This window comes from Rhynchophorus ferrugineus, unplaced genomic scaffold, assembly GCF_030347505.1.
Source record: "Rhynchophorus ferrugineus isolate W39M unplaced genomic scaffold, kcgeb_rfMv2 rfM10, whole genome shotgun sequence".
Taxonomy (NCBI): domain Eukaryota; kingdom Metazoa; phylum Arthropoda; class Insecta; order Coleoptera; family Curculionidae; genus Rhynchophorus; species Rhynchophorus ferrugineus.
The window spans coordinates 18,122,180-18,137,150 of NW_027472589.1; the positions used below are offsets into that span (position 1 = coordinate 18,122,180).

At 31.7% G+C, this 14,971-nt stretch overlaps 1 protein-coding gene across 2 annotated transcripts in view; it reads left to right on the forward strand.

Annotated features, from left to right (window-relative positions):
- The window catches only part of Atg13 (Autophagy-related 13), a 131,602-nt gene that overhangs the window by 4,753 nt on the left and 111,878 nt on the right, over positions 1–14,971 (forward strand). The gene's annotated exons all lie outside the window — the stretch shown is intronic.

Here is a 14,971-nt window from a genome sequence, read left to right on the forward strand (position 1 = left end):
TGTCTTACACTAGTTTGATTATATAATATGGGTATCATGGGACAATGATCGAATTCAGCATTAATAGTTTGGACTATACATTTTTCATCTTTATTCAAGTTAAATTTTGAGCATAATATTATTTCTTCGATTTTAATGCAATTTTCTGGGGTATTAAAATAATCATTCTTATTTAATAAAAGGAAAGGATTTTTAATAGATACAATATGATTTTGAATCGGTATAGCAAAAAGGTGGTATAATGTATATGGTATGTCCGAGATTAACGGGATCGCAACATGAAATATGATTAAACTATTTTTTATTAGAACGTCAGCGTGTGCTGTTTCATAATATTTGATTATGTTATCGAATGGGATTCGCGCCTTGGGATTTATCTGTAAGATAATTTTATTTAGGTCTGTGATTTTTATTATGCTGTGATGTAGGGTACCGGTCTCAGCAAAGTTGATTGCGGTTTGTATATTGTTGCATAAATCTGATATGATACGCAAATTACTTTCTATATTGTCCATTGTTAGGATAAAGTGTGTAGTAAGCGTTGTCATTGACATAGTTACAGAAAGATTACCCATCATAGTTAATATATTATCTTGATTTGTCTTAATTTTTGTTATGGTTTTATCGAAAGATTTAGAAATGTTTTTGAGAATCGTTTGTGTTGCCATGGTGTCGTGTTGAAGTATTTCTTGATTCGTTTGTAATATTTTAATATAATTATCATATCTTTCACCATCGCTAGCATCTAGTGTTCCGAATAAATATTTATCAATAGTTCCGACTACATTGATAAGTCCTCGTTTATGTCTTTTTGTTATAGTATAATGTCTTAAGAATTGTTCTTGGACAAGGACTTGATTTAAAAGATTTTTAGTTCTAGTTAACAGAAGTTCCTTAAATGATGTTGTTATATTTGTTATAGTATGGTTAATGTTAAGTAATGTTGTTTTAATTTGTCTTACACAGGTTTTTATTTTTGTTAAATTAACATGGTAATATGCATGGTGATTTCCAGTTACTATAAAGCTGGTTCCTTGAACAATTGGTAATATTGGGTTTGTTAGAGTTTCTATTTTGTATTGTCCATACGTATATGTTATAAAGAGGAGGATTGTCCATAGGGATTTCATCTGGAAATGATTGGTTAATTAACTCTTTTAACGTCTTTTGGATGTCGTTGATTAGTAAACTTAGTTTTGATAAATTTTGGATTGAGAGTTTTCGTGGGTAGCCTATGGGGAGTTTGAATTAATTGTTCTGTGCCTTCTGGTATTTCGGGGTCGTTTTCTCGATTTTTATTTAATTTTGCTAAAGTGGTTGCTTTTCTTGCATTTAATTTAGAGTGTATATGTTCGTTCAGTTCTTTGAAAATATTTGATAGATCAAATATGTAATCTGTCTGCATTTGATTTAGACTTCTATTGAAATTTAATTGGTAATTCAAATTTCCTTTAATTATTTGAAACGGTGTGTAATCATGCGATGAATGTATACTATTGTTATAGTTTAAGAGGGCAATGTCTACTAATTCTTGGATTGTTTTAGAACGATGTTCGTCCTTTAATGCAACTAAGCTTTCTTTTAATGTGGAATGAAATCGTTCAATTGGTGAGTTTGAATTCGGATTATAGGGAGTAGTAAAGTGAAGTTCTATCTGGTAAAGTTTACATAATTCTTGTAGGAGGTTATTTTTGAAAGAAGTGCCATTGTCGGTGGTAATAATATTTGGAGTGCCATGTTGAGAAAAGAATTTGATTAGATTTTGACATATCTCTATCGAGTTATCGTTTAGAGGAAAAGCAGAGGCAAATTTGGAAAAGTTATCTATAATCGTTAGGAATTTTTGAGATGATATGGTATATATATCCATGTATATATGTTCAAAGGGTTTAGAACCGATAGGTGTAGGTTTGTAAATTACTTTGTACGGATGTCTTTCGTATTTACTCTTCTGGCATGTTTCACATGTTTTTATATAGTCTATTACATCTCGTTCTAAGCTTGGCCAATAATATGTTTGCTTTATATTTTTTATATTTTCTGTAATACCTCTGTGAGATGTCTTTGTCTTGTGGTATTTTTCGATAATTTCCTTTTGTTTATCAGGGTTGGTTACATCTTCTAATAGAGTGTTTGATATAGTTAATTTGTAAGCATTATTTTTGAAAGTTTCTGCGAATACTCGAAGAATGAGTGGTTCCAATTCTTTAAATGGGAAGTGTAGACAATATGTATCTGGAGGTAGATAACTGATAATTAAATTTTGAATTTCTTCCGTAGTGGGATTTTCATTTACAAATATAAATGTTCTTTTCTTTTCGTTAAACAAGTTTTGTTTTACCACGTATGGTTTAATTTTATTTGTCCATTTAAAAACGATTTGGTTTTTGAAAGTGTTGATGCTTTTATTCACATACGGAGCACCAAGTATAGGATTTTCCAAAGAGGTGTGTATCGTATCGGATTCTGAAATATTATCTTGAGCATTTTCAGGGATATTTGATTCATTGGAGTTTTGCGATTTCTCTTGAATATTTGATTTACTGTAGGGTGGTCTAATTTGTATGTCTGAAATGATTTTGATCTTAGGCTTTTCTTTTATCGATATCATTGGTTCTTCCAAATTACATACAAGTATGTCAATGCTTATATTTTTAAATATGTATTCTATCATAGATTTTACTTTTTTCCAATCTAGATGGTCAAGGCCACATCCTAATCTTGGGATGGCTAATTTTCGAATGTGATTTTCTTTTATATGTTCGCTCATAAGGACTAATGTTTTCCATAGAAGTTCATACGTTGGTTTGTCTTCCGATTTTCGTTTTGTAATTAGATAATATATGTTACGGGATTCTTTTTGATCTGGCCATATAAGTATTTCTCCTTCTTTGGCCTTTTTCTCTAATAGTTCCTTCTGATTTTTATATTTGTGCTTAAATATGCACGCTATTCCTTTATTCATTCGAAGGTCAGCTGCAACACAGTGCGCTAATGAGTAATCTGTTGATTGTTCGAAGAGATTTCCTTTAATTTCTTGAATTTTTTCTGAATATTCTATATTCATCCAGTTTTTGTTCCAAATTTCATATTCACTATTATTATTGTTTATCTTTTTTGGTTTCTCAAAGACTGGCATGTGTTCTTGCGTTTCGAAAAAGTGTTTTACTCGATCAAGCCATAGGTATTGATCTTCAGTATTTACATCTGGTCTATCACTTATTTCTGAGATATGAGTTAAAGGAGGTTTGGGTATTTCTACAGGATGTATTTCAATTGAATGTTTAAGAGGAGGACGGGAAAGAGCGTCAGCGTTTAGATTTTGCTTTCCTTTTTTATAATGTATGGTAAAGTCGAATTCTTGGAGTTTCAATCTCCATCGTACTAATTTTGAGTTAGGTTCTTTAATAGAAAATAGCCATTGAAGAGGTTTGTGATCAGTTACTATTGAGAATTTTCTACCGAAAAGATAAGGGCGGAAGTATTTGGTTGCCCAAACTATGGCTAATAGTTCTTTCTCTATAGTGGAGTAATTGCATTCCGTAGTGCTTAAGGTTCGACTAGCGTATGCAATAGGTAAATCGTTTCCAATTGTGCCTTGAGATAATACAGCACCGATAGCAAAGTTCGAAGCATCTGTTGTTAAGATAAAGGGTTTTTGAAAATCTGGGTGTTGAAGAATAGGATCATTCATAAGGATATTTTTACATGTTTCGAATGCTTCTATAAAAGCTCTATCGTGATTAACTTTGGAGTTTTTCTTTAAACATTGTGTGAGAGGTTTTGTGATTTTTGCAAAATTCTTAATAAATTTTCGATAGTATCCTATTAATCCGAGGAAAGATTTTATTTCTTTAGGAGTTTTCGGGATTTCAAAATTTTTTATTGCGGATACCTTTTTAGGATTTGGTTTAATTCCTTCTGGAGTAATTACATGTCCAAGAAATTCTACTGATTTCTTTAAAAATTCAGATTTGTCTAACTGTATTTTTAGATTATAGGAGGTTAAGCGATCGAAGACTTTTCTTAAAGATTCCAAATGTTCTTGTAGGGAAGTTGAGAAGATAATTATGTCGTCCATGTATACTAAACATATTTTTCCTTGTAGACCACGTAATACGTTATCCATTGTACGCTGGAAAGTAGCGGGTGCGTTTTTTAGACCAAATGGCATTCGTAAATATTCGTAATGACCATGTTCTACGTTAAAAGCAGTTTTTTGAATTGATTCTGGGTCCATTTCGATTTGGTGAAAACCGCTAGCAAGATCTAAAGTTGTAAAATATTGTGCTCGTCCTAACTTATCGAGAATGTCGGAAATGTTCGGGATGGGGTATCGATCGTCTATGGTCTTTTCGTTAAGTTTTCTATAATCAATTACCAAGCGCCATTTTCTTTGTCCTGATGCGTCTAGTTTTTTAGGCACTATCCATACGGGAGAACTCCAAGGTGAGCTTGATGGTTGTATGATTTTATTTTCAAGCATTTCTGCGATTTGTTTTTCTATTTCATTCTTATGGACATAGGGATATCTGTATGTCTTGGCATGCACTGGAATTTCGTCAGTGGTTTTGATCTTATGTTTTACTTCGTTCGTGAATGTCAGTTTATCTCCAGTTTTATGTAAAACGTGACGGTACTTTTGTAATAATTTGAATAGACTATTTTGTTCTTCGTGGTTTAAATGAGAATGTCTAATTAGTTCCTTTAAATTTAATTTGTCGCCAATTACGTTTGATTTATAATAATTATTATTAGTTCCAATATCAAAGTTATAAATTTCAAAGTTATTTTCGTTAAATGGACTCATTTGGGGATGTTCTGTTATCGAGTACCTAATTGATTGATGTTTATTAGTTGGATTTTTAATATCCACGCAGAAAGAGTTATTTTTAATTGTTACGATAGTAGGTTGAATTGTTAGTTGGTCAGTTTTATATTCATGAATATACCAAGAAGATTCTTCAGGAAGATCGGTGAACAATCTTGTGTTTTTTATTGTATTAGGAGGAATTTCTACAATGAATGTACTGAAGTCTTCGCGAAAATAGAATGGTATTCTGAGATAGTCATTATATAATAGGTTTTCTTCTAGATTAATATTTAGGTTTAATCTTTTGAGGTCTTTGATTCCTAATATTCCATCAAAGTAATCATGGAAAGAATATAATACGAAATTGACTGATTGGGATATTCCTAAACTAAGAAATAGAGGAATTCTGGCTTTTGAAAATGCTTTTTGACTGCCTGTACAAGTGTGGAGTGTTGTTATATGAGGTTTGATTGTTTCTGGGAAATAATGTTCGGCTATAGAAGGTCTAAGCAGAGAGGCATGAGAACCTGTGTCAATTAATAATTTTAAATCTAAATTTGGGATATAGATATAAGGAAGTTGGTTGACTTGAAAAGTATTTAATTGGAGACATGATTTTCCGAAGCTTGTGAACAAAAATTTTCGTTATCTTCTAATTCTGTGGGAAAGTTTACGTAGTAATTTTGTTCTTCTTCATTTGGATATAAAAATTCTGGATTTTGGTCATCATAAGGGAAAGGATAATCATTAGGTGGATCATTCATTTCAGAGTCGTTTGATTCTGAGGATGACTCTGGTAAGTTTCTTTCGATGTGAGTTAATTCTTCTATCTTAAATCTTTGTTGACCTGGAGGGTATTGATTTTTGAAATGATTTTGATTGGTATTAAAATGTTGTGGTTGGTTTCGATATTGACGTTGAAAGTTTGATTGTTGGGGTTGTCGTGGAGTTATACTAACACCTGACATGGGTTTTGGATATTGACTTTTAACGTGAGGAGTTTGAGTTTTTTGAAAGTTTTTGCCAAATGTTGCATAGGCTGGGGGAAAATATGTTTTAACCGGTTGTGGTCTAATGGGTATTGGTTGACTAGGGAATTGATTTTTTGGATATGTTGTCATATTTTGTTTAAGGAACAAGTTACGTTTTAAATTAATGTTTTGACTTTTTGACTCAAAATTCTGTGTAAAATTATTCTTAAATCTGTCTTGACTTGACAATATTTCGTAATTAGTAATAATATCAATCGCGGAATCTAAATTTTGCGGATTTTGTACGATCAATAAAGTTCTTAACTCGTTCGATATATTAGCAAGTAAATTTTGTGTAGCTGTTAATTCGTTTTGTTTAATTAAGATGTTTCGTGCTTCTAAGTTTTGTACTTCTGTACAAATCTTAGTATTAATTTGGGTATTAATGGATTTCAATCTTTGAATATAATCTAAGCATGGTTCGTTTTTGTTTCTCACCAAGAAGATGAGCTGTTGTTGTAAGTTACATCTAGTTATTGGGTCACTGAATTTTTGTTGAAGAGCAATTTTAATTTGATCCCAAGAAATTAGATCGGGACGTGTAAGTATGAAATCTTCAGCTTCACCAATTATTTTTGATTTGATTGCTAACAGCACATATTCTTGTTGGGATTGATCATTCGTATAATATCGAGCATAAAATGTGTCTATTTGGTTAATAAAGCTATCTAATTTAGATGAAGTTCCGTCGAATGTTTTCAATAACTGAACAGTTGATCTTAATGATTCTGCCATATTGGTATCAAAAAAGTTAATTAGGTGTGAATAAATATTTTCTAAACTTTCGTCGGAGCTTTCTCTATTTCTGTTTCTAATAGTTGGGTATGTTATTCCCTCTAATTTTTTTCGTAAATCTTTTCATACAACTAGTTTATAAAAATAATGAAATTACAATATATATATGGAATGTACCAATAGGATATAACTTAATTATTATATTATATTATCTATAATTATCAAACTAAGTTATCCTTGGATTTCCTTTTACAATATTTGTTATATAAAAATAGTATATAAATATCAATGAAATTATATGGAATGCACCAATGGGATACAACTTTTATTGAATAAGTTGTCCTTGGATTTCCTTTTTTTTTTTTTTTACAATAATTGTTATATAAATCGTATATAAATATCAATGAAATTATATGGAATGCACCAATGGGATACAACTTTTAATGAATAAGTTGTCCTTGGATTTCCTTTTTTACAATAATTGTTATATAAATAGTATATAAATATCAAGATTTTCAATTCAATAATTATTATTCTTCTTGTTTCTTAATTAATCAGGATTATACCAATAAGTGACTTACAGTAATGTATTCGTCTCTGGATTGCTCCTGATGTCGTAATAGTAGAAGCCGTCTGCGAGGAGAATTCACTTCTCGACTGGTCTGCTATACGCCTTGGACACTAGCTACGCCAAGTTGTCCTGGTTCCTTATGCTAACTGCTAATGGTTGGGATTCTTTGTCCAGATCCAAAGCAGGAGTCCGCCTTCCAATTGAAGTAACAACGTTGAGTGGTGGTTCTTTCTTCTTAATTGTAGATACAAACGGTGATCACAATTCACAGCGAACTATATGATATTCCGGAAGTATCCTACCGACTGCGCCAATTAAGTTTGAAACTCAGAATGTCTTTAAAAAAAACAAACTTTATTTCAAAAATAATAATGAAGAGGTTTACAACAATTGTTACAATACAATACAATGATTAAGATTACAATAAGCGAGACTTATTATGCTTAAACACGTACAGTACAAACGGATAGGCGAGACTGGAGTACTTAACAACAGTCTTTACAAATGGATAGGCGAGACTGAAATCTAGGCATTCTGCCTTTACATTTATAGTAAAATTATGCTGTGTTAGCTATTCTTAAGTCTAAAGGTTAGTAAGTTGTTTGGGTGGACATAAATGACCATATAACTCGCTTTATGCCTTTTTTTTGGTACTGCGAATTTTATATCGATATTGTTTAGGTGGGCAACACTAGATATCTCAAAGATAGGGCGTTTCATTTTAAATTACAAATAATATGTCTAAGAAAGTAATATTTTTAATTTCGAAAAATTGGACTGAAAAAATATTTCTTTTTATGCCTTTTTGTTATATCAATATTATTTAGGTGAACACCCCTAAATATCTCAAAGACAGCATTGCATTTCAATTTAAATTACTAATAATAAGCCCGAGAAAGTAATATTTTTTATTTTGAAAAGTTCTTGACTGAAAAAATATCGCTTTCTATGCCGTTTTGGTACTAGGAATTTTATATCGATATTTCTAACCGAACAAGTCTTTATCTGTGGTAGATAGGGCATTTAATTTTGCGTTACAAATAGTATGTCTAATATTTTTCGAAGATCAAGTCAAGAAAATCCATTTGACGCCATTAAATGAGGAATTTTAAAGGTTTTTTAAGGTGACAAAACGATCGTATCATTTTAAATACTTAAATTATTGCACTAGAACATATTTTTAGCGATATACAGGTTGTGTAGAATATATTCTTTGGTGTCTTTGACGCGGAATGAAATGAAATACTGCTTCTAGATTTGTCATAATTCTTCTATTGAACCAAACATGTTTAAATATCTGGTATTTGCACTTACCTAGTTTTTCAACAATTTTCATTTTTTAATAAAGATTTTGATATATTTTTTTAATATAACATATACCTAAACCTCAGAATTTCTTCCATTTTCTCCCATTTCTTCCCACGAACGAGCACTATTTATAAATATAATTTCATAATAATCGCATGCTAAGTTCCAGTACCTAGAATTTATTTCAGGCACTTCAGCTTACTTGAAAAGCTGGACTCCTCCAATTCTGTCTTGCGCTTCATGGGCGTTTTCGCCTAAATTTAGTTTAATTTAAGACAGATGGCCTTAATTGTGCCCAATTTATTCATTGTTCGAATTTTTTAAAATATATTTAACACTGTGGTACAGTTAACAGTAATATTTTGTAGGATTTTTTAAAAAATTTCCGGTCAGCTTCGTTTTTCCCCAAGGTTTTTCGGACACAATTCTCTTTTCCACTTGGACAATAGTGCAAAGGGACAAAAAAATTATGAAAAAGTATTGTGAATGAAGGGTTGTTACACCCTAAGCACTCTGGCTACCTGATTTGCTAGTTTGGGCATGTTAATTTCAATGTTCTCGGTTAGGTACCATACTCTATACATATTTAATATTTAAATTATTTCCTTTCACCAGTATTTCTTTTTAATTATTTTTTTATTATTCAAAATTGTTGGAAACATTCTAAAAGTAGCAGTGAACATTTTATATATAGTAATAAAATGGATGGTATAATATCGTTTTAATTTTTTTTTTATGAATCTTTAATATATATGTGGTCGGGCGATATGGTAGAGTGACAACGTATTATCTCACCAAATGTATGTATGTATGAGACGACATATTTGTGTTAATTGTAATGAGTAAGATGTCTAGACATAGGGGTTTGCTTTATACTAGAATAGATTTAAACCCTCGGTGTCGTTTTGTATCGATAATCAACAAGTCGCTCTTCTTCTCGTAAAATAAAATAGTTTTTTTACAGTAAATTAAAGGCTTTTATTGTTTTAAACTCTTTATATTTCATAACTTGTTTAGTCGGTAGTATTCCGGGAATATCATAAGGTAGTTCTCTTTTGAATTTATTGAGTTAATCGAGATCAAATTAGTTATCAACAAAATAAAACGGGTTAACGTTGGATTGGCAATCGTTCCGCCTTTACTCGAAGCGTTTTTTGGCGTTGTTAAGTGGAGTTTGGGCAAAAGTATCGCAGCCTGTGAGTCTGTAAGGTTACAAAAGGTGAATTGAAGGTACTTAAAGATCCCTAGCAAAAAATAATTCCAATTAGCAAACATTCAAGCTTTGAGACCCGTTACACAAGTCGCCTTTTCTATTCATAAATAAAATAAAATAGTATTCTCAAGCAAATTAAAAGTTTTTGTTATTTTAGACCTTTCACATTTCAAAACTGATATTGCTGGCACCAAATTAATATTTTTTAAATAAACATATACTTTTTAGATGGTGTTACAGTCGGTTTGTCATGCTCTTGTCCTCTGTCCAGAGCTTTTAGAGTTAATGTAATCAATACGTTTATTTTTGCATTTAACAAATGAGATGAGTTTGGCATTTACTCTTATTTTTGCTATTTTATAATCTAAAATAATTAATTGCATTTATAGCAATTAGAAATTTTCTTGTCCTTGACCTATCACTATTTTAATACTGAAGTCTCATTTGATAGTTGAGGTAAGCTACAGGACTTCCAACGCCTTGTTGGTCTCCATCCTCTAGGTCTTTTATCAATGAAAGCATCTAATAAAATCTAGCACTATTAATCACAACATTTTCCTTAAATGCATTTGTAATAACTTCGAAAAAATTTTCTTAAAGAAAAAATTAGATTCACTTTAACAAAACGCACATTTAAAAGAAAAACAGATGGTTTATTTCCACCTACTTATTATTTATAATCCATATGTCATTGTAAACTGTGTAAATATTTTGTAGTTAATGATTGTTATTTAATTTTAAACATACATAAATGAAATCATATTATGATCTATTCGTATACTCTGTCGAGTATTTTTTACATTGTTTTCATTGACTTTATTCAAATATTCCCAGAATAATTCATCGAAATTAAGGCATCTGAGATAATAGAAAAAAGGAATTCCACAAACAATGTGGCATTTAGCAAAAGTTGTCTTCATGACTAAGCGATTTCTCGTTGTTGAACCTTCGAATGTTTCTTTCGTTCGATATTTAGCATTTGTCGATATCATTGTTGTGTTGCCATGACTTAATAGATTTTTGTGTTGTCCTACTTTTGATATTGTATTGGAGGACAATTCCTCAATGTTGTCTGAAATACTTATGAAAAAAATATTTTGACTGGGTCAAAACTAAATGATCAATATATAACTGGACTGCCAAAATGGTGAAATGGTGTTACATGGTCTCATTACTTGTTATCTGTCTGTTAACACTAGAGTTATTGTTAGATGTATATAAATAGTGATGTCGCCTTCAAATTCTTACCAGAAATGGTGGATAGTTTTAGATAAACTGCAAGGTTTGTTTGATTTTTTCCTTTAAAATGATCATGAGTTACATAATTTTTTGTGGTTTTATTTAAAAACAGTTTTAGATGTGGATGGTTCAGAAACAGTGTCATTTTTAGGTTGTTTTGTTTAATTTACTCTACTGCTAATAAATAAATCATTTTATATATTGATTATTGGCCTAATAGTTATGGGTTGTTTGCAGTTATCTTGAAATATATATGTTAGTACAATCTTAATTTATTACTATTGTTCAATTATGTTATTGTTAAATATATCAGTACGTATTTCCCAAATTAACTGGTTTGGTTTGTTACAGTGATTCTTGCTAATAAAAACATGTTTTATATATTGATTATTGGCCTAATAGTTGTGGACTTGAAGTAGTCGGGTAAATTGTCTTTTAAATATTTGAAGAGGTAATTCGAACAAAAACTTTGCTATCTTGTATTAGTTATCTTGCTTTATATATGCTTAGTACAATCTGAATTTATAAAATTTATTACTATTGCTCAGTTGTACTTGCATCAGTATATAAGTAGGATGAGTGTGGAATAAATACATCAATATGTATTTCCCAAATTAAAATTAAATTAGACTAATTACGCCAAAGTTAAGATTAAACACTTATACACTATAAGAGTTCATGTGGTTTGATTCGTTTCAATCTTCTGATGTCCTGCGTGCTCTCCAGTAGCTGTACTGCTTCCACGTTGCTGTAATTTAGCAACCTTATTTCATGTTTTAAGGTGAAATGTTTTATAACGTGAATCCATTTGACTTCGAGATCATAGTTCTTCGTTGGTTACGTAGCGATAAGCATTGGTAATTAGTACATTGGCATTAGTAATTATATTACTAGTAGGATTTATGTTTTAGTGCACCCCATATGTCCAAGTTGGCTTTATAACAGACTGATACACTATCACTTTGATTTTACGTGAGAAGATGGGAATATCTTCCGACTAAGCAGTACAGTTCTTTGATTTTCAATCTGATCTGCTTATTTCATGTTTTAAGGTGAAATGTTGTATAACGTGAATCCATTTGACTTTGAGATCATCGTGTAGTTCTTCGTTGGTTACGTAGCAATAAGCGTTGGTAATTAATAGAAACATTTTGTTTTGTCAGCGTTGCATTACTAGTAGGATTGATGTTTTAGGGCAACCCCATATGTCCAAGTTGACTTTATAACAGATTGATAAACTATCACTTTGATTTTCAATCTGATCTGCTTTGCTTTTAGTCTAATGTGATGTTCTAGTTAATAATAATAATATAGTTTTAGATTTCCTCAAGAATTCGATCACAGATTGGGGGAAGGATGTGAAAGAATTTAGAAAGGGTAGTATTAAAGCGTTAGTAATGGTTTTGGATTATGTGAATTCACTTCCAAAAATTTCACCCATAAGGCTTATATCGGCTCAAAAGATTTGGTACTTGATATTATTTCCTACTAATCAATTCTTTGGACATTGACATGATTATAGAGGTTTCTTTATACGTTGGTGTGCTTTATTTAATGTCTTCAGGAATTAAGAATCCCATGGTATTATGTTAATGTTCCTTTCATCGAAGCCGCTATACTTGAGTAATATACATGTTCTTGTAATAGTATATGTCCGGGTTCTGTGAAAATTTCTAATTTAAATGAAAATTGTTCTCAAGACGCTCTCCAGCGCTTCTTGTTAAAATATTACGGTTTTACTCATTACGGATTAGTGATAATTGTTAACCTGTCAAAGAAGTCGATGGATACATGTGCAAAAAGTGTGACAATCTTGTTGCACTTGCCGGCTTCTATGTTCTATATATTGTTAACGACAGAAAATGTCTTTTTTATTGTGCTTAAATCTTGGGTGATCGGCTACAGCTGTTCTGGCCTCGAACAATGTTGGTCTCCCATTTTCAGATCGCTTTCTATGATTTTGGCCCATTTTTTTTTCGGAGTTATTAGATTAACTAGAGCAGCTTAAATAAAGCCAATCAACTTGCCAGTACCTGATAAAGTTCCCATACCCAAAATTTTCAGGTAGAATATGACTAATGCATATTTTGTTCGTATTCATTGTGGGACCTTTTATATAGGGGATCTTGATAGTACAATATAAACATTAAATTTGGTTTCCTTTAGGTTCTTACGTAATAAATATCGTAATAATAGTTCGGTGTATTCTTATTTTTTCTTACATTAAGGGTGAAGGGGATCAATAACTGGAAAAAATGTTTATCAGTCTGTGATTTGCTTTAAGCATTAACAAAGAATTGTTAAAATTCTTGTTTTTTCTCTAAACAACATATCTTTTCTTCGTTATTTTGAAAATATTGTTATTATCATTATTATTGAGTAGTCATATATATATATATATATATATATATATATATATATATATACCATCTAGGGGTTTATTTGGACTGGACCTACAGTTTAATGTGGGCTTCAAACCGCGGTCCTCGACGTTGAGTCTTTGAACTTTGAACTTTAGAAATCATCCCAGAAGACATCCGGTCTTACCCAGCCTAGTTACTGGCGTGACTGGGATCATTTTCCTTTTGGGATTAAAATTGCTGTTATTCATCAATGTAATCTCCATCAAGAGCAGCACAATCATTCCAGCGCCGCTCTAACACCACTCTTGGAGAACGATTTCTCTTTTGTCTCAAAATAGGACTATCACCAGTTGCTGTCCACTCAGATGTCGATCGTTTTGATTCCGGAGTGAAATGATGAATCCATGTTTCATCCATTGTCACATATCGACGCAAATATTCCGGTTTGTTACGTTTAAGTATGGCCAAACACTGCTCAGAATCATCAACTCGTCGTTGTTTTTGGTCAAAAGTAAACTCGCGCGGCACCCACTTTGCACGGAGCTTTCTCATACCCATTCGTGAATGATATAATGTACATACGGTACGATCATTCAAAATCATTTTGTAGATTTTTTAAATGTTTTCGTCGGTAACAGCCTCTTTTGGGCGTCCACTCCGTTCACCGTCTTCGATGATCATTTCACTACGTCTAAACTTAACATACCAGCCCTTGACGGTTGATTTTCCTGGGACGGCGTTCGGAAATTTGGCATCAAGCCAAGTTTTTGCTTCAACTGTATTTTTTCCCTTCAAAAAGCAATATTTTATCTATACGCGAAATTCCTTTTCATCCATTTTTTTCACAATGACAAAAGTTGTCAGTGTTGTCTGTCACTCAAGTTGGCTGTCAAATTTATACACGCATTTTTTGAGGGTTAGGGCTTTTGATATTGATATTTCAACTGGTGTTAGAAATCCTACTTGTGGTGAATAGAGTCTTAAAATTTGTTTTAGGTGGCAGTTAAGATTCTACCAACTAACGAAAAAATAATATTACAGATGGTAACCATGTTAATTATAATTTGGCGAACGCAATCCCATGCAAAAATAAAGCTAAGCTAAACACGGACAATTAATTATCGCATTGTTAATTCGAGATCATGTGAAGGCTAAACCGATGACACCGAGAACCATTTACTGTTGTTTACTGAGTGTATTTATATCCCGGCATATTTATATCGGTGTTGTGTTTTCGTCTGCCAAGGATTTCCCGAAAAAGTTCTTGAAATGATATTATTTAACAAATCAACAGCGATGATGCATTCATGCGGCTTCGGTTTTGCTTTGAGATGTGTATGTGTACGTGTGTTTATCACGGACGTGAACTGTCGGTCGAAGACGACCGATATATCCGGCAGTTGTTACAAAATAGGTTATTGTGGCATCTGTTCCTTCCGCGTATACGAAGGTGATAATTATAGAATAAAGTCACATAAAATAGGTCTCCTATTGTTGAATTACTTGGTTTAATTCGCTAAGTAATAGTAGGAATGCTGGTTTAAGTCAATAAATGAGCCATAACCCGCCCATCCAGCTCGAAGGACCATGAATGTCACTTTTGCCGGTTATTTCTATCTATCCATCTTGTTGAATTACCCTGTGTAATTCATAAAACACTGGTTCATTAGGGTTAATTATCTTCTAAACATAATAATA